General features: G+C 32.4%; 1 pseudogene; it reads left to right on the top strand.

Moving 5' to 3' along the window:
* Positions 1-793: 793 nt before the first annotated feature.
* LOC145039805 (UDP-glycosyltransferase 76H1 pseudogene) lies at positions 794-1,864 on the top strand (annotated as a pseudogene).
* Positions 1,865-20,821: the final 18,957 nt, after the last annotated feature.

Below are 20,821 nucleotides of genomic sequence, written 5' to 3'. Positions count from 1 at the left end.
AAACCAATGAATATTTTGTAAATAGTTAAAAATGATCAGTTGTAGTGATAAATGCAAAAACTAAATTGTAATCTCATTTTAAATATAATATTTCCTAAAGATATATCTATAATAGTTAAAAAATTTCAAATAAGTAGCTTAAAATAACTTACAATAACAATAGTTAAAACTAACTCTATATAAATGATTATATTGCTACCTTTCAAATCAAAAAACAATGTTTGATGTTTTAAATAATTATAATGATAGAAATTAAAAAATTAAGAAAATTAATTTTAAAAAATTAATTGAAAATAACAACAACTGTAAATAACGTTAAACCATATATTATATTTAATTTTATTCATGTGTAACTCGCGGGTAGAAGTCATTCAAACGATTGAGATTATGTGGTTATAATAGATTTATATATTATCATAAAATTCAAAATAATCAATATATTATATCAATTTAGTATACGAATTATTATATCAAATTTAACAACAACGTTATTGTTATATTTAAAAAAAAAACATATATTTGTTAAGATTTCAACTACATAAGTGTTTCTACGCAACGCGCGGGCTTTCGCCTAGTATATATATATATATATATATATATATATATATATATATATATATATGAGAGAGAGAGAGAGAGAGAGAGAGAGGTTCAGGTGTTTTAACTAAGTATTGTGTTAATGCATGCATAAATGTGGGCCAATCATAATTAAATAAAAATTTAATTAATTAAATAAATAAATAAGGGTATTTTAGTAATTTGATAAATAGCTTCCACAAATAGTCTTATAATCATGATAGCATTCAATTTTAACCTAATTTCTTTTCTTATATACAGCCGTCATCCACCAGACCGTTCTAATCACCCTGACTTCATCTTCCTCCCTCTGTCGGACAAATTATCCGACACCGGAGGCTCTTCCGGCTTCATTCGTTTCTTGCAAGCTCTAAACGATAACTGCAAATCCTATCTTTAGAAACACCTCATCCAGATCATATATGCACAAAAGGCCTCATCTCAAAAGGAATCAATCGGTATCATCCATGATAATCTCATGTTTTGTGTCGAATCAATCGCTGGCGATCTGGGTCTACCCTCCATCATAGTGCGCAGCAGCAATGCAGCCTGTGTTCCTGCTTACAGAATCATTCCTCAGCTCCATAAAGAAGGTCGATTCCCTGTAGAAGGTAAGTGCAGATCAAAAACCCACACAAACAAACACAACATAAAAGAAAATCTGATCACATATTATAATTTATAGATCGGGATAATAAATTCTGTCTTCAAGATTCTTTGCTGCAGGAAATGGTTTCGGGACTCCATCCACTCAGATACAAAGATATACCATTTATTGGCCTCACAACACAACAAAGCCTGAAATTAACAACATTGTTCTCCTAAAAAACACACCCAGTTGCTTTCATATGGAACACCATCAAATTTATTGAACAATCGACACTGAACCAGATCTGCCATCGCTACCAAGTTCCGGTTTTTACCATCGGCCCACTACACAGAACATCAACAACCCCTTCCGATAGTTTTCTTGAAGAAGATACTAATTGCATTTCATGGCTAGATAAACAATCACCCAAATCAGTAATTTATGCAAGTGTAGCTTAGCAACCATGGATGCAAAAGTGGCGACTGAAATGGCATGGGGCCTAGCCAACAGTAACTAGCCGTTCATATGGGTGGTTTGACCAAGTTCGGTTCATGGGTGTGATTGGATCGAGTTTTTGCAGGAGGATTTGCTAAAGTGAGATGAAGGTGAAAGGTTTGAACGTAAAATGGGCACCCCAGAAGGATGTATTGGCACATTCTGCAGTGAGAGGATTTTAGAGTCATGTGTGGTTGGAATTAGTGAGATTCTAATTCTATTCGAATGGAATCACAAATTCCAATTATGTTGGAATGGAATCACGAATTCAAATTCTGTTGGAATCACATAAGTTTTGATGCTTGAAGAACGGACCACAAAATTGAAAGTGATTCTAAGCAACATTATTCTTTTAGAATGTATTACTGTCGTTGTTAGATTTTTGATGTTTTCTTTCCCGTTTTGAAAGTTTTTTTGTTTTATTCTTTAACAATAAATGTAATTCTTAACAATTGTTACATGTATTCTATAAGAAATACTGTATTTTTTGTTTTTATTCGTCAATTGATTGTTTAAGAATTTGTTATTTTACAAGAAGTTTTTAAAGTCATGATCAAGAAATAGGTTCAACAATATTTTTATTATTTATGGTTCAAGAATATTTTTTATTTTTGAATATACTCATAAACATATTCTGTCAGAATGTCCGAATAAAAAAAATTATAATTTGTAAAATCGGATTTTTAAAATTAACAGAATCTATGATCCCTTAAAAAATGCAATTTTTCTTTATTAAATCTATATTAATTGACTAAATTACCCTTATAATTAATTAAGATGATATTTTTCAATTATATTTAATCTTCTCTTCTAATAAAAGACTCCTAAACCCGCCACTTGTCCATTTTCTAAACCTACTGAATGCCACATGTCCCATTTTCCACACCATCTACTTTCATTTTCCCGCTCATTTTTTTGCTTTCTAATACCTAATATGCCCTTAATGAAATCCTCCTCGACTTATTGCTCACAATTTTTTCTTCAATCAAATCCTTTCCATGACATAAAGATTGAACTTGATAAGAGTTTCCAACTTTCAGCACGAGAAATCAGCAATGTAATCACCTAAAATTTGTGATTTGATTAAGAAAATCCCATCATTTTAGGAACGAAATTGATTGCTTAACATCAATATTTATACTATTCGAACTCCAACACAATGTTTTTACTTCTGTTTTCTATCTCTTCATCGTTTGCTTCTTCTCCCACATTGAATTGTGTTTGCTATTGGGACTAGGGTAACCCTAATGTTGATGCAGGTAAGTTCTTTGAACTTTGTTTAGATCTGGAAATTACTTTAATAATCTGAAGATTATTGTTTTGGTTATCCGTTCCAATTTTAATGATTTTGTTGTATTTTTGAATTTCATGTTGACCTTGAGTTGAAAAACATGAGAATAAAACCATAGTTTATTAAATCGGATATCTAGATGTTCTTTCCCTTATTAACAAGACATAATTTCGTCTGACAAAAAGAAGACATTTGTAAGTTCACGTTCCTTGCCAATAAATCTTAAATATATTTGGTTTTGATTTTGCGTTGTTCTATGTTCAGGTTTACTTTTTGGTTTTACTTGAATATGATAAACATAATACATGAGCATATCAGTTGAACCAAATCAAATGGGATATCTGTTGTCGAGAGCAACAACTCTTTACAAGTTAGGCTCATTTATGTATTTTAATTACTTCGCAATTAAGTTCAAAAATAAAATTTTAGGAATTTGTTTTGTGTATGGATATGAGCATCGGCTATTATAACCAGGACGAGGTCTTTGATATGTTCTTAGTTGGATATAGAGCATGTTAAATTAAATCTTTTATCATCGTGCATAATATTTTATTATTACCACAAGAATATTGGGACAAAAACTCTTTATTTATATTTCAATCCCTCAACGTCTTTCACCCTAACTACCTAAATGACGCCCCTGCTAAATCTATAGTGACTTAGTGAGCGAGGCTGCAAATGGAAAGTTGGATCTGAATAACGCTTACTGTGATTGGGATTTCTTTCTTATTAGCTTTGCATTTTTTCTTTTAAAACAACATTCATACATATTCTCTAATCTATACTTACAGGCTTTCATTAGGCCCTTTTCTTGCCCCTCGAGTTGCTTTCAGTAAGCAAATCTATAACTATAGGCCTTAATTTAGCATTTTTTTTTTCATTCTCCATTTTCTGTTTCATACATGCTTTGAATTGTAGGGTTTCCTTTCTAATGTAGATGATACTGAGCTCCATAGAAATTATATCCCTTAGCAAAATATCTACTTCATGATTTCATATTATTCCTCTGTTGTCTTAGAACTGTGAAAACATACCATGAACAAATGTCAGTTGCTAAGATCACTAACAATACTTTTGGGTCATCCTCTATGATCCACATTGGTCTTTGTTTGATGTACTTAGGAGATGATGCTCTAAGATATTAGGGCAAAGTTGAATACAAAGCATTATTGAGTTTGTTTTCCTTAGTGTAGCACTCTCTTTGAATCTGATCCCTGGTGTCAAATATTCATTGAAAGAAATGGACCTGTATTTCTAATTTAATGTAATGAAATTATAGCATTGTACTTTAAAAATTTTAAAGTAGAATGTTATAAAACAAATAAAAGTGGGATGTTATTGCTATAATGCCAATGTATAGTGTAACACTACCTGTTGGTGATGTGAAGAATAAAAAGGCTTTCGGCAATGTTATTGCTATAATAAAAATGGGATGTTATTGCTCTAAGATATTAGGACAAACTCTCAAAGGTGTATTTACATGTTTACCACAAATCATTTCATTCAAAAATAACTATATTATTGTTATAATAATAAAATGATTGTTTAATCGTAGTTAATATAATATCTATTTATGATATTGTAAAGAATAAAGAAAATATTGATCGGTAATTAATCCCTATATGTTTTGAGCAATACTTCAAAGTACTTAATTATATAGAATTACATTATTATTTTGTGTAATATAAAAAAATTATCAAAATTTTCTAAGAATGATTGAATAATTGTGTAAGATCATTTTACACAATTTTTTGGATTTAATGTGGCAAAAAAGGGCAAAGGTAAGAAACTAATTGCCATTTGAAAATGATTTGTTTAAATAATACTAATTATTGGATCCACATTGCACGAGTTAAATTTTGCATTTCATTGAACAACATAATTAGTTTATAATCTCGACTTAAAGAACATGGTTTTAATATTTGGAAACCATTTTACATATTAATAAAAAAAATAACGATGATAAATTTAGAAACAAAACATCAAATTTTGTATAAAAATAATTGTTTATGGATATATGATTAATGATTATGGTTTTTATAATATCTATGTTGTTTATTCTACCAACCACCCGTGTGGTACATGGGTTATAATCTAGTTCAATAATATATATTAATCACTTTCTTAAAATAAGTAAATTTGATTGGCCCATATTTATGCATACAATAACATAATAATTACTTTTATATATATATATATATATATATATATATATATATATATATATATATATATATATATATATATATTATACACCTATGATATTTAGATGTTATATTTTTTTATAAGTTAATCATTGATTTATTACCAAATTAAAAACGAATATACTTTATAAAAAAAATAATATAATTTAAATTTAGTTGTTAAAATTAACATAAGAAAAAAGAATTCAGATTTTAAAAAATATATTAAAAGTTGGAAAAAGATCAAATATTATAATACGTTCGGGTTACATAGTATTTAAATGAAGTTTTATAATCTTTTATAGCTTTGGACAAAAGATATCTAACAATGATAAATTATAAATTATATGAGGTGATAGACAACATTTAATTTAATATAGATAACGATAAATTAGTTAAATTGAGAAAAGAAACATTTATAATGATTAATAATTGAAGAATATATTTACTAAATATTAAATAAAAGTTAATGAATAAATTATGTTTCAAAAGTGATAATTCTTTGTGAGATTAATTTTTAATAATTTAGCAAATACAAACTTCAATTAATTCGTTGATTGATGATAGAAATCAATTCACGAAACCTATTATCAAGATATAATCATAACCGAAAAAATTGATTCACCGAACGTAAACCTAAACTTAAATCACATTACAATTAAAAAAAAATAAATTATAATCAACATCAAAAAGTTACGGTTTATCGTTTAAAACAAATTTAAGAAACCTCAAAAACTATGTGTAACCTCAATACACACTCTCACCTCTCACGTGTTTTTGGCAAGTATTCAAACTCTTTAGTTAGGAAAGTCAACATCAACATTCATCAAAATCAACTAAAGATAGGAGACTATAATGAACAAATATTAATAAAATATTCTAACATGAGAATGAAAATAAAAAATTTAAGTTGTTAGAAAACTAGGTTTGCATTCCAACGTAACACAAGGGAAACCCTGAAAATAATTGCATCATCACATGGAAATCTGTATAAAAGCGGAAAAAAAATATTATATTTTAACAAAGAAAGTTAATTTTTCCCTTGGTATAAGAACATGGACAACATATCCAGAATCAATGTATTTATTTGTTCAACTGCTTCATTTTTAATTAGGATTTAGGACAAACAATAGCTTTATCGGAGTAAGTTACAGGCCGGAGGATTTTTTAGTTGATCATTATCGTAAATGAAGCGGATAAGTTCGATCAATTGACGTTATTATATCATAAATTATGAATATGAATTATGAATATATTTTCATTCTTGGGTACCCCAAGAGAGGGTCGCAAACTTTGTTTCATGGTCCTCTTTTTATATTGCTTTTTTTTTTTGTAAAAAATTATCTTTTCTATCCGGTTATAAGTTGTAGACTGTTTGTTATATCATAAATTAGGGAAAATGACTCTTGAGGGTAATTAATTTTTGCGTTTGTACTCATTTGGTTTTTTTTTTTTTTTTTTTTTTTCCAATATACCATTGAACTTGTTGTTGGTGTTTACCATAACCCTTTTGACCGGCTTTTGACCTGTGATAGCTGGTCAAAGGGTTATGGTGAACACAAATAACAAGTTCGATGGTATATTGAGTACAAAAAAAAGGAAAAGGACCAAAAACGCAACAGTTGGTTACCCTCCTGATTCATTTTACCTTTACTCATTTCCAACAAATCCTACATCATCTCCTACTGATATTAATAACTTTATGAGATTCATTCTTGCTTCTCTTCAAAACATAACCTACGAAAGGACATTATTCATACATGTACAACTTTGTAATGCACTTAAATATTTATTAGGGGAATATTGACTAAGAAGGCGAATTTCATGACTACATTTACATTTTTAATCAAATGATTTATCGTATCATAGATTCTAGACAAGTCTACAAACGAGTGGAATCACAAGTGCTATGATGTTTGAGTTTACTTAGCTTTAAGATCGAACTCTTGGGATAAGATACAACATCAATATGTACAATATTATGGTGATGTGTCTACAAAAGCAGCATGATATTGTACATATTGATGTTGTATCTTATCCCATGAGTTCGATCTTAAAGTTAAGCAAACTAAAAAATCACAACACTTGTGATTTCAGTCGTTTGTAGACTTGTCTAGAATCCACGAATCATTTGATTGCAAATGTGTAACGTACTGATTCTAGGTATGAATTTAATTAAAGAATAATTGGTCTTATGTCCTACTCGACGAGTTGGTTGCCCTACTCGCCGAGTAGCAGTGGGAATGGAACGCGTGTTTAGTGACCTACTCGGTGAGTCCACCAAGGGACTCGGCGAGTAGGAGCTGGCAGATGAAACCCTAAGTTATGGGGGTTTTACACCCTATTTAAAGGATCATTGGCTTCTACCAGCCTCCCCTTACTGCTTCTTGTCCCTCTCAAACCCTAAAGCGCGTGTGTGTGTGTGTTCTTTGGTGTGTCCAAGCTTGAAGGAGTAACCTTGGAAGGAAGTACTTGAAGAAGCAAGGAAAAGCAAGGCCACAAACTCGTGGGAAGCTAAGGGATTGCATCAGAATCACTCTCTGGAAGGTATTAGGCTGTTCATTAAGCTTTTTTCACTTTGAACCTCCCTTGGATGAGTGTTATGAAGGGCTCTCCATGTTTAACCTAAGATCTGAAGTTGTAACCTCAGATCTGGACTTCCCTTGACCTCTAGATCCATAAAGTTCCCAGATTGTACAAGGATGAAGCTCTCCCAAGGTATAAAACTCCATTAAATAGCTTAGATTAATCATTTCGGGCCTTTAGAGCTTTGCATGTACGTAAAGATTGCAACTTTACGTGATAAACATGCCTTAGGAGCTTGGATCTATAATCTGGGGCCTTGCCATGGCTTCAAAAGCATCCGCATGGATTAACAACTGCATGGACTCGGAGAGTTGAATGAGGGACTCAGCGAGTCCGTTGAAGATGGCCATGAACTCGGCGAGTTGGATGAACAACTCGACGAGTTCGTTAAAGATTGCCTTGAACTCGGCGAGTTGTTAGAAAACTCGGCGAGTTGGCCAGGGCTTCTTCCAACTCTTGGCCGCATATGAACTCGACGAGTTAAAAGGGGACCTCGACGAGCAAATCAAGGATTTCACGACTTCTTGAATTCAGGAAGAACTCGGCGAGTTGGTGACCGGCACTCGGCGAGTCGAGTCAACATAGACTGTTGACTCTGACTGTGGACTTTGACTTGGACCAAGGGTTGACCAATTGAATTCTGTGGGTTTTTGGGATTGAGAGATTTATGAAAAAGGTTGTGTGGTACTTTTAGGTGGTGGGGTTCGTGTTGGACCCGGGAGTTGAGCTTTCTTATTTCCGACGACAGTTGCGAGGTGAGTTATCCTCACTATACTAAGGGGGTCTAAGGCACCAAGGCCGGCCCATTGGAGATGATATCCTAGTAGTTGTATTATGTTGAGTCGGAGTTAGTTACGCATGCTAGTTTGATATGCTTGAGGGTAGGACTGTAGGACTACCTGTGATACTGATTGATTTCCGGTATGTGTATTATCTGTTACATGTGATATGTTATGTGGGATGGGTTGAGGTTGTACTGCTCCGTGCGGTAGCCAACAAACCCTAGAGTATTCCAGATATGAGCTAAGGGCTCAGTAAGCATTCCAGACTCATACTGAGGACTAGGGGCATTCCAGATACGAGTTGAGGGCCCGGTAGGCATTCCGGACTCGTACTGAGGGCTCGGTAGCAATCCAGATGTGAGTTGAGGGCCCGGTAGGCATTCCATACTCACACTGTGGGCCCAGGGGTATTCCAGTCTGTAAAGCTGTGGACCCGTTATGTGCTGTTTTGCTCAGTTTGTTACGATATGTTAACGTGTGATAGGGTTATGTGGACTGTATGTGTATCGGTATTTTGGGGGTAACTCACTAAGCTCTCGGGCTTACAGTTTCAGTTTATTGTTTCAGGTACCTCAGGGGATCGCAGCAAGGCGAAAGCATGATCGTACAGCTCCTCCTATTGTGTTATGTTTCTGGGAAAACTCTGATATAAATGTATTTTGAAAACAAAGTTGTAATGTTTTGACGAATTCGACGTGTTTTTGAAAGTTTAAATTTGGCTTAAATTTTTGAGTGTTACAAAATGTAAATGTAGTCATGAAATGCGCCTACTTAGTCAAGATTCCCCTAATAAATATTTAAGTGCATTACAAAGTTGTACATACATGAATAATGTCCTTTCGTAGGTTATGTTTTGAAGAGAAGAAAGAATGAATATCATAAAGTCATTAATATCAGTAGGAGATGATGTGGGATTTGTTGTAAATGAGTAAAGGGAAAATGAATCAGGAGGGTAACCAACTGTTGCGTTTGTTCTCATTTGGTCCCTTTCCTTTTTTTTTTTTGTACTCAATATACCATCATACTTGTTGTTTATGTTCACCATAACCCTTTGACCAACTATCACAGATCAAAAGTCGGTCAAAAGGGCTATGGTAAACACCAACAACAAGTTCGATGGTATATTGAATACAAAAAAAAGGGACCAAATGAGTACAAACGCAAAAGTTAATTACCCTCAAGAGTCATTTTCCCCATAGATTATGCATATATTTTTATCATTGGCACCTTGTTGTTTTAGTAGCTATAGGGTTAGACCTTTGCCAACCACTATACATGTGTTGAATCAATGACCCATCTAATTTTTTACTGGGTAAATTACACCGATCGTTCCTTCTGCAAAACATATATTTAGTCTTTATTTTCAAAAATTAATTCGGACCGTCCTGAATTTGTTTTTTCTTGCACTCTTAGTCCCCTCTGGACATAAAAAGACTAATTTGCCCTTAATATACTCTTTTTTTTAATTTTCTTTTACTTATTTATCATTTTTAGAATTAAAAAAAAAACAAATATCCCCCCACCAACCACACCCCTCACCCTTCCCTTCCCTCTTTCATCTCCGGCAAACAACCTCCCTCCCTCCACACATCCTTCGTCTTCTCTGGCAAGCTTAATGAAATCAAACCACAAATCGAGGTCCACTCCTAGTATAAATTCGTTGAATCCCTTCAATCATATTCCTTCTTCCATTCCCTTCCCTGATATCCTTATCTCTCTCACACTTTGTAATGATTGGACATCAATTTTGCGATTTTTGTTGCTATAAACATCATCAAATCCCTTCAAGTTGATACACACATCAAATCAAATTAAATATCGAATCAATAAAATCTCAAAGATCAGACCCTAAACCTGCAAATCGGAACTAACAAGTCGCAAGAGAAGAAAGAGTATTCCGATCGACAGAACCAAATCAAGGAAACTGATGTCCATCGCCACCAAATCGAGGAACCTGGTGCAACTTAAATCTCGGCACCATCGATGCCTATGGTGGTAATCGTCCACCACCACTTCATCTTCCTTATTCTTTGAATCCATTTCTAAAACTCTAAGATTGGTTCCTCTCTATTGGTTATTTTAAGATCAGATATAAGAATTTTGAGGCAAGATCTTCGATTTTTGATGGGTTTCATGATTGTCGCTAGAGGATGATGACATTGGGGAGATGATGGTCACTTGAGGTGATAGATTGTTGGAGGTGGATGACACCAGATGTGAGAGATACAAAGAGGAAGAGACCGGTGACTGGTTCTTTTGGTTTAAAAGTGAACTAGGTCTTCAGAGGAAGACGACTGGAGGTAGAGGTCACCGGTGAGGTTTAAAGTAAAGAAAAGAGTTAGGTCTCATTTTTCTCTCTCATCGAATGTGTGTAGGTGTATGTTCCGATCAGTAAAATGGTGGAGGGTGGGGAAAGTGAAGGAGGAGGGTTGGTATAGCGGACCCTTTTTAAAAAAAAAAATTGAAAATAGTAATAAAAATATCAAATTAATTGGAAAATATAAAGACGAGGGTATTATGGTCATTTTAGTTTGGACACAGACTAAATTCGCAACAGAAACGTCTTTTAGGGACGTAACATAAAACTTTTAATGACATGAAGGACGGTCCGAGTTAATTTTTGAAAATAAGATGTTTTTTGACACATACACAAGGAACGATTGGTGTAATTTACCATTTTTTTTATTTATATACGAACTTATATGTAAATATAAATTGTAAAATATAAACTACTTAAACTATTTTAATGTTTTTAGCAAAACAATCATTATATATCTATATCTATCTATCTATATCCCTATTCTAATAAAAGAATAGGTTTAGTCTCCTATTGACAAGTGTCATACAATTAGAATTTTTCATTAATGTTATATATCATCTATCATGTCATTTGTCAACCTGTTATTTATCAATTATAAATTTTCAAATTTTAAATTTCCACTCTAATTATACTAATTTAATAATGGATTATCCATTTTAAATTTCAAATTAAAATTTTCACTCTAGTTACATTAAATTAATAATTGATTCTTTATTTTAAATTTTAAATTTTAAACTTTTTCACTTTAATTATATTTAATTAATAATATTTGATTGAAAAATAAAATAAAATTAATACAGATTATAAGGTGATCTAACTGAACATATTTATTTAAATCAACGATTATGATTCTATATAACTAAAAATATAGTTGAATAACATTTGATTACATTAAATTAATAATTGATTCTTTATTTTAAATTCCAAATTTTAAACTTTCTCACTTTAATTATATTTAATTAATAACATTTGATTGAAAAATAATATAAAATAAATACATATTATAAGGTGATATAACTGAACATATTTATTTAAATCAACGATTATGATTTTATATAGCTAAAAAATATATATCTTAAGAAATAATTTATTTAAAATAATTGATTAATAATTTTGACTTTTAAATATGAAAGTTTAATTAATTTTGTAACTGTGGTTTTCACGGGTTATAAACTAGTATCTTATAAAGCTAACATTTTTCCTTGAATCTCATGCATTTGAAACTCCCAAGACACCACATTCATTTGAAACTCTCATGACTTTTCAATTTCTTTCTAATAATGATTATAAGTTGGTTAATAATGTTAAATAAATATCAAATCTAAAGTGTAATCATAAACTATAAACTAAATTTCAATATTAAAATAGTATTTACTAAGATATTATTTTATTTAATATTGAAATTTAGTTTATAGTATATGATTACACTTTAGATTTGATATTTATTTTACATTATTAACCAACTTTGTAACGCCCGGTTTCGAGGCTAAGCATTTTTGACAATGTAATAGTCTATGTCAACTATTGTAACTCTTTTTGATGTAACAAAGATGCAATATTTGAGTATTATGTGAATTATGTATATTTATGTGCTTATTATTTAATTATAAATGTATAATTAATAAAGAATAAAAATAAGCATCAAAATTAAAGTGTGAGATAAGCCCGATATCTTTATATAAAGTTGTAGTAGTCGAAGCAAGGATTCCAGTGATATAAAAAACGCCGAAATCCGAGTTTACGATAGAGCGAGATTTAGCCTTAGCGGTATTCTCCCGATATCTTTATATCGTAAACTCACTATTTTCACTTTAATTATATTTAATTAATAATATTTGATTGAAAAAGTTTATATAAAGATATTTAATTAATTTTTGAAAATAAGGACTAAACGTGTTTTTTGACACATACACAAGGAACGATTGGTGTAATTTACCATTTTTTTTATTTATATACGAACTTATATGTAAATATAAATTGTAAAATATAAACTACTTAAACTATTTTAATGTTTTTAGCAAAACAATCATTATATATCTATATCTATCTATCTATATCCCTATTCTAATAAAAGAATAGGTTTAGTCTCCTATTGACAAGTGTCATACAATTAGAATTTTTCATTAATGTTATATATCATCTATCATGTCATTTGTCAACCTGTTATTTATCAATTATAAATTTTCAAATTTTAAATTTCCACTCTAATTATACTAATTTAATAATGGATTATCCATTTTAAATTTCAAATTAAAATTTTCACTCTAGTTACATTAAATTAATAATTGATTCTTTATTTTAAATTTCAAATTTTAAACTTTTTCACTTTAATTATATTTAATTAATAATATTCCAGTGATATAAAAAAGCCGAAATTTTAAACTTTTTCACTTTAGCGACGGAAACGGCACGATACCGGGAAGCGTAAATAGTGAGTTTACGATAGAGCGAGATTTAGCCTTAGCGATCTAAACGAAAGTCGTAGTGTATGTTAAACTAAGAGCGTCGATAAAAAGAACGCTCAAATCTGACTTCGTATGAGGAAGTTATGATTTTTCGAAGTTTCAGATTAGCAGTGTACAACCCGAAATTCGATTAATAGAACGAGCGGTTTTTAGCCGACACGACCTAAACGAGAATCAAAGATCTCGTTAAGAGTAGTGTAACGAGAAAAAAGATGGGCGAAAACGGACGTCGGATGAAGAAGTAATGGATTTTTAACAGACCAATCTTGTCCCGGCCTGTTAATAATATAACTTTTAAATTAAAGTCAAAATTAGTTGACGGGGTCTAAACGAAAGTTGTATAGTACGTTCCCTCCTTCGCGTGGATATAAAGAACATCAAAAACGGAGCTCGTATGCGAAAGTTATGATTTTTAGAAGTTAAGAGTGCAATTTACGAAGCTGATGATGACGTGGCATGATCTGGACCGTCGCTTGTTGATCACGCCTTGCCTCGGATTCGGACACGTCATTCCTCACCTACGCCCCACATCGAAAGTTGGTACACCTAGCATACCTTCGCTCCTTGTCATATGATACACGTGCGAGACAGCTGGCTTCAGCTGGCATCCTTATCCGATGACTACACCCCGCGTAGCCGAGGACTATGCCAAGCGTACGTCCGAGGCTCGCAGGCTATAAAAAGGGGGCGAGGGTCTCCGCATTTTTCACACATTTTCTCATTCTCTCTCTACAATCTTTCTCTCTCTAAGGGTTTTAACTCCCCTAAACCCTAGGAAAAACCCCTAACACCCTAAGGAAGTCCCGAGGCTCCCGGATTCCCGAGAAAAAGGGTCTTTCGGTTTCAGAAATGCTGCTCCGAGTAAAGCCTGATTTTCTTTAAAATCCGCTGTAAGTGAGCTACGCTTACGTAATTTTTAATATAGCTTTCAAATAATTATAGGAATGTTATTAGGTCTTTAAAATAATTATTTGAGTTATTATTATGAGTTATATTGAGTGTTATTTAACGCTTATATAATAATAATAAGACAAAATTACAAAAATGGTCCATGTGGTTTGTCAAAAATTACAAAGTCAGTCCCTGTTAATTTTTTTTGATACAAATGGTCCTTGTGGTTTGCAAAACTTGCAAAGTTGGCCCTTTTTACTAACACCATCAGTAAAACATCGTTAAGGACTGAATATGTAAGGGTATTTTCGTCTTTTCAAGTATAAATGGACTGAATTCGTGACATTTGATAAACCATAGGGACCATTTTTGTAATTTGTCTTAAAATAGTATAAATGATAAAAATGAAGGGAATAGTATTCGAACTTTAGACCTCCTCCCTCTCTCCCTTAATTAACCAAAGCCTTAACCAACTAGCCTAAAGTCACACTTATGTTATATTTTCGAAAAATAATTTATATTATCTACAACTTGTAAATAAATTAATAATAAAATATGAAAAAAAATATTTATACAAAAAAACTTTTTTTTATAAAATAAAATATATTTTTAGCGTATTGTAAAAAAAATTTCAAATAATTTTTTTTTTATGTATTTGTTTTATGTGAAATATATTTTTTTATGTATTTAAAAAAATAAGTTTTCGTATACTTTTAAATACTTAAAAAAATGTAATAACATATTACACAAAAACATAATCCTAAAAAAAAAAAAAAAAATTTGTATATATTTATTTAATGTGAAGTATGTTTTTTATGTATTTAAAAAAATATATTTATGTATAATACGTTATTGCATTATAATCTTAAAATATACTTTTACGTTATCTTAACGTTTTTAGTTGATTTAAAGCGAATATGCAAGTATTTTTTTCGTAAAAACATTAACGTAATAACATATTGCACGATAACATATTTTGCATAATACTTTTTTTTTAAATAAAACGAATATATTTTTGCATATTATAATAATAATAAATTTATACAATTACTTTATATTTTTTATGTATTTATTTTATGTAAATATGTTTTTTTATGTATTTAAAAATTAGGATTTTATATAATATGTTATTACGTTGTATTGGAATACAAAATCGGTTGAATAAGTTTTTGTATTGGCCCAATCGATTTTCTAAGAACCGTTTTTCGATTTAAAAAATAAGTATTAAGAAAACATAACTTGTTTTTTTACCAGAATTTATGAGATCTTGTTTATGTTTATAAAAAAGAAAAATAAAAAATAATATGTTATTTATAAGTGTTAGCTTAATGACGATATAAGTATATTTTTTATCCTAAATTAGAAATATGTTATTATTATGCCAACGAATAATACCCGGATTACTATTGTCAAATCTATGTAAAGAAACATTTAAGAAAATGTGGTTGTTCCAAAATTAATACGATATATATATATATATATATATATATATATATATATATATATATATATATATATATATATATATATATATATATATATATATATATATATATATATATATATATATATATATAAAATTTTAAAATAATTCGATCGATTTTACATTCCAATACAACGTAATAACATATTATATGAAAATGTATTTTTCTAAATCTATAAAAAAAATATGTTCACATAAAGAAAACATAAAAATTATTTGTATAAATCTTATTTTTTATAATACGCAAACTTTATTAAAAAAAGGTTTCACGCAATAATATATTTTTGTATTTTTTATTAGTTATGCTTTAATGATTTTGTTACTATATATATTAGTTTTAGGAAATGAGAAACATTGGTGTGTTCAGCTGAGTTGGTTAAGGTGTTAATATGCAAACGTTGAGGTTGTGAGTTCGAATCCTTACTTTATCAATTTCTTGACTTTTTAAGGCAAATAACAAAGATGGTCCATTTGGTTTACTAAATGTAACGAATTTAGCCCTTCTATACTTGAAAAGACTAAAATACCCCCACAAGGGAGGAACTAACGGTAGAATTTTAACAAAGTTAGTAAAAAGGGTCATCTGTGCAAGTGTTGCAAACCACAAGGACCATTTGCATCAAAAAAAATTAATAGGGGCTGAGTTTGTGACTTTTAGTAAACCACAGGGACCATTTTTGTAATTTTGTCTAATAATAATAGTCAGACTATTAATTTTTTGCGGTTGACGTTAGATTAAACCCTAGTGTTATTGCTACTAGGTTTTATCGAAGGAAAATTTTTTTGAGAGCATCGAAGCGTTGTCCAAGTTCTGAGTCACCACCTTTCAGGTGAGTGCATAGTTATTTTTAGCTTACACATAGATATGAAGTATTCTATATAAATTACATGCTATGTGTGCATATTATCTGAATATTTGCTATTTATGTTGGATGAACATTTTTATACATGTTTTCAATGATTTAAACTGTATATGTATTTTATATCTACAAAAATGTTGGGGTAAAACATGGGTAGATGTAATAGGTGATGTGTGATAAAATGATGAGAGATCTCGATGTTGTTGTTGTTGATCCAGTCATCTTGCGAAGTATAGATGACGACCACGAACTCTTCTAGACAGTCCAGTGGAACACTAGTAGGCTCGCAACTTGTATGTGTTTGTGAACGATGTGTTCACCGGTGTACTCCATCCCCCACATGGTTGCCTTTAGGACATTTATTGCTAAGGAACCCCCTTAGCAGTGGTGTCCATCCCGATGACGATCCTTAGGCTAGGTCCCTTCTGATTGGTGTTTAGGGACGTAAAGTGAGGATAACGGGAACGGGTAATCGGGTTATTGTTGATTGATGAAATTAATAAACTCATTTATTGTGGGTTGAAAACCCTATGTGCTCACCAGGCTCCCAAACCTGACCCACTTAGTTTCTTGTATTACAGGTAGTGGCACATGAGCATAGATGTGATGTTTTTGGATGAGGGATTACGGATATAGGCCTGTAGATATGAAATAATTTAGTAAGGCTTATATCGTATTGTTTATGCTTTTGATCTGTATCGAACATGACATCCCAAGTCTTTTAATGAAATACATTTCCTTGGAAATTCTTTTGATAAATCTTAATCATATTATTGTTTTGGGACAAATTCAGCAACACTTTTATTTAAAGCGTTACTCTGATTTTTAAACAATGCATAAAAAAAATCGATCTTTTCTGCCCGTGATTTTAAGGATGTCACAGTTGGTATCAGAGCATTAGTTTAAGCGAACTAGGAATATGTAGGATTTCTAGACTTAAACTTAGACTGCTAAGCGATGATTGTGAGGTGTGAGCACTAGCTTATTTTAGGAATTATACCTAAAATGCTTTTATGTGCTAAATGCTTTGTGTCTGATATGCTATTAATTGTTTGGATCTATGGTTTGTTGCCGACCGGATCTGGAAACCTTATGTGTTTAGGATTCTAAACGTATGACTACGATATTAGAACTAGCATGTAAACGTTTCGGAGAGATAAGGATGATTTGAACATCAGTCCTAAATAAAGATCTAAATACACCTTATTCGATGTATAGATCAAGATGGCAAGGACCCATAGCGGAAACGTGAATGCAAATGGGAACAGAAACCAACCCCCAGTGATCGAGCAAATACCAGTTGTGGAAGCCGCTGCCGGGCCAATAACGATGGCCGGAGTGCAAGCGATGATCCAGGCGATGTTGGATCGTCAAATGGAGGAAACCAGGCGTTTGCTCCAGCAAAATCGAGAGGAAACGACCATACAGATCGAACAGCCCAAGTTAAATGAAGGGCATACTGAGGAGGGAAACTACAGTGGGATTGTTGGTCAAGCCAACCCACCGATAGTTAGGCAAAACCACAAGGATGGAGGAAATGAAGGACATGGATGCAAATACAAGGATTTCATGGCATCCAAACCACCGAGTCTATCTGGAAGCCCGACGCCGGTGGAAGTCATGAACTGGATCTCTGAGATGGAGACGATGTTTGAGAGTTACGAGTGTAGCAACAGGCAGAAGACCGCTCTCGCGGTTCCTCTGTTGAAATATGGAGTACTAAGCTGGTGGAAGCTACTAGCTGATTCAATGCCCAAAGGTGAAGCAAGAAAGATGTCATGGGAGGATTTTTTGGTGCAGTTAAAGATGCAATACTGCTCTGAGCAGGATCTTTTGGAGATCAACAACAAGTTCCAGAATCTGAAGGAGGGAAGAATGAGCATTAATTAATACACTGCAAGCTTTACTGAGAAAATGAAGCTTGTTCCTCACCTCATCCCAACTGAACTCTCCAAGGTTAACAAATTTGCCCTCGGATTACCAGTGGACTTTGGTCCAATGGTCAAGCAAAATACCTCTTTGAAAGCCACCATCTGGGCTGCTAAGAATGTGGAGACCCAGATACGAGAGAAGGGTCTAGAGAGAGCGGAGGTGGGAGAGAAAAGGAAATTTGATGGATCCTCGAGGTCCGGTAAGAAGAGTAAATTCTCGAAGTCTAGTTCGAGAGGAGGAGGAGTTGAAGCAAAATGGTGCGACAAGTGCAAGAAGAAGCTCCAAGGGAAATGTGACGGAGGAGTCACTTGTTTCAAGTGTGGAAAGCCTGGGCACTATGCCTACGAATGCACGTTCACTAATAAGGTCTGTTATGAGTGCAATGAGGAGGGGCACATTTCAAAGGATTTCCCGAAGAAGAAGGAGGTAGGAAGACCCAACATACCACTGAAGTCGAAGGCGATAGCCTTCCAAATGACGCTCGAGGCTACGAAGGAGGCATCAGACATCGCTTCAGGTACCTTTCTTGTAAATGGTTTGCCTGCCAATATACTATTTGATTCCGGAGCCAACTACTCCTTTGTGTCGTGTAAATTTGGTGGGAAACTAGCATTACCTGTAGAAAAACTTGATAATGCCCTAATTGTAGAAGTTTCCAGTGGAAAATTCGTACATGTTAGTAATCGTATTAAGAACATCATCATCAACCGAAACGGAAACGAATTCCATGAAGAGCTATTACCCATAGAGTTAAACGGTTTCGACATCGTCTTGGGTATGGATTGGCTTAGCGCCAACGATGCTGAGATTCAATGCCGAAAGAAGATAGTAACGGTGAACGCACCCAGAAAAGAATCATTTATGGTATACGGGGACAAACGCAAAGTGAATTCTGGAATCATCTCCCTGATGAAAGCTAGAAAATATTTGACCAAAGGATGTGCATCATACTCGACATTCGTAATCGATGCTAAGAAAGAAAAGAAAGAGGTGCAAAATATACCGGTTGTATGTGATTATCCGGAAGTCTTTCCCGAAGATCTTCCCGGGTTATCACCTGATAGGCAAGTATAGTTTCGGATAGACTTATTACCAGGTACTAATGGGTTTTGGTCATAAGAACATCCTATGTGCTCATATAAACCCTAATGCTTGGATATAGGTCTCTATTGTACATGCAAGTTATTCAAGACTATAAACCCTAATTCTTGCATACAAGTAATCATATTAACATAAGAATGGATTTAAGACATTACCTTGATTGTTATGTAGCAATAACAATCTAAATCCTCCTTGTATTGACTTTAGAAAGCTTAGAGTCACAAATGTCACTCCTCTAATGGTTCACAAACACCAAAAGCAGGAGGATGAAGAGGAGAGAGGATGGAGGCTGCCCTAAAACGTGTGAAACCCTAGAAGGATGCTTAGCCACGTTTTTAGGTCATAAGGGATATATATATATATATATATATATATATATATATATATATATATATATATATATATATATATATATATATATAGTTAGGCTATTAGGGTTATCTAACAAGGAAACCCTAAATTGGATGCTTAAGCCCTAAGCAACCCATGGACTTCATTCCTTAAGGCCTTGGACGATTTCTTATGGGCTTTCCCATAGAATTCGTCTACTCCTTAATATAAGGCAATCCATAGCCCAAATTACAATTATCTTATAATTACAATTCCAGTCCCTTAAGTTTAATTATCCTCTTTTAGTCACAAAACTAATTACCAATTAATTCTTGACTAATATTAATTAAACAATGTGATTTCTCCTTTAATATATTATTCTCATAATATATTAATAAATCATATTTAATCCTTTCTCTCCATAATTCATCCTATCAAGTTGCTTTGGTGAAGGCAACCCAAAAGGAACATGCACCATCGGGTCAAGTACATACCAAAATAGTTATGGACTTAGACACTAATCCAACAGTCTCCCACTTAGATAAGTCTAATAACTATTCCGCGTATGACTTCATATCCTGATCTGCAATCGTAGCTTTCCAAAGTCGTTGTCAACTCTGATCCTATCAGATACGCGTGTCCTTTAGATAAGGGATCATATATTCCTCCATTCTAGATATCGTATGAGATATGATTTCAAATCATTCTCTTTGTACTATTTCTCGACTTCCGATTTATGACGACTGACTAATTGAACAAATCAAATTAGCCCTAGCCCGGCCGAGCATTTACATTTGTCATCACTAAACCATCAAGGGGCCCAAAGATATCGCTTTTATCCTACTTGGGATAAAAGGAACGGATAAACTTTGATACAATGCTTGCTTGTACTCACTTACCGAATCACACACAACAATATGCTTTATGACACCAAGTT

The sequence above is a fragment of the Lactuca saligna genome, chromosome 4 (genome assembly GCF_052625555.1).
Source record: "Lactuca saligna cultivar CGN05327 chromosome 4, ASM5262555v1, whole genome shotgun sequence".
NCBI classification, from domain to species: Eukaryota; Viridiplantae; Streptophyta; class Magnoliopsida; order Asterales; family Asteraceae; genus Lactuca; species Lactuca saligna.
Note: the sequence above shows the minus strand (reverse complement) of the source record. Positions and strands in the feature narration are given on the sequence as shown.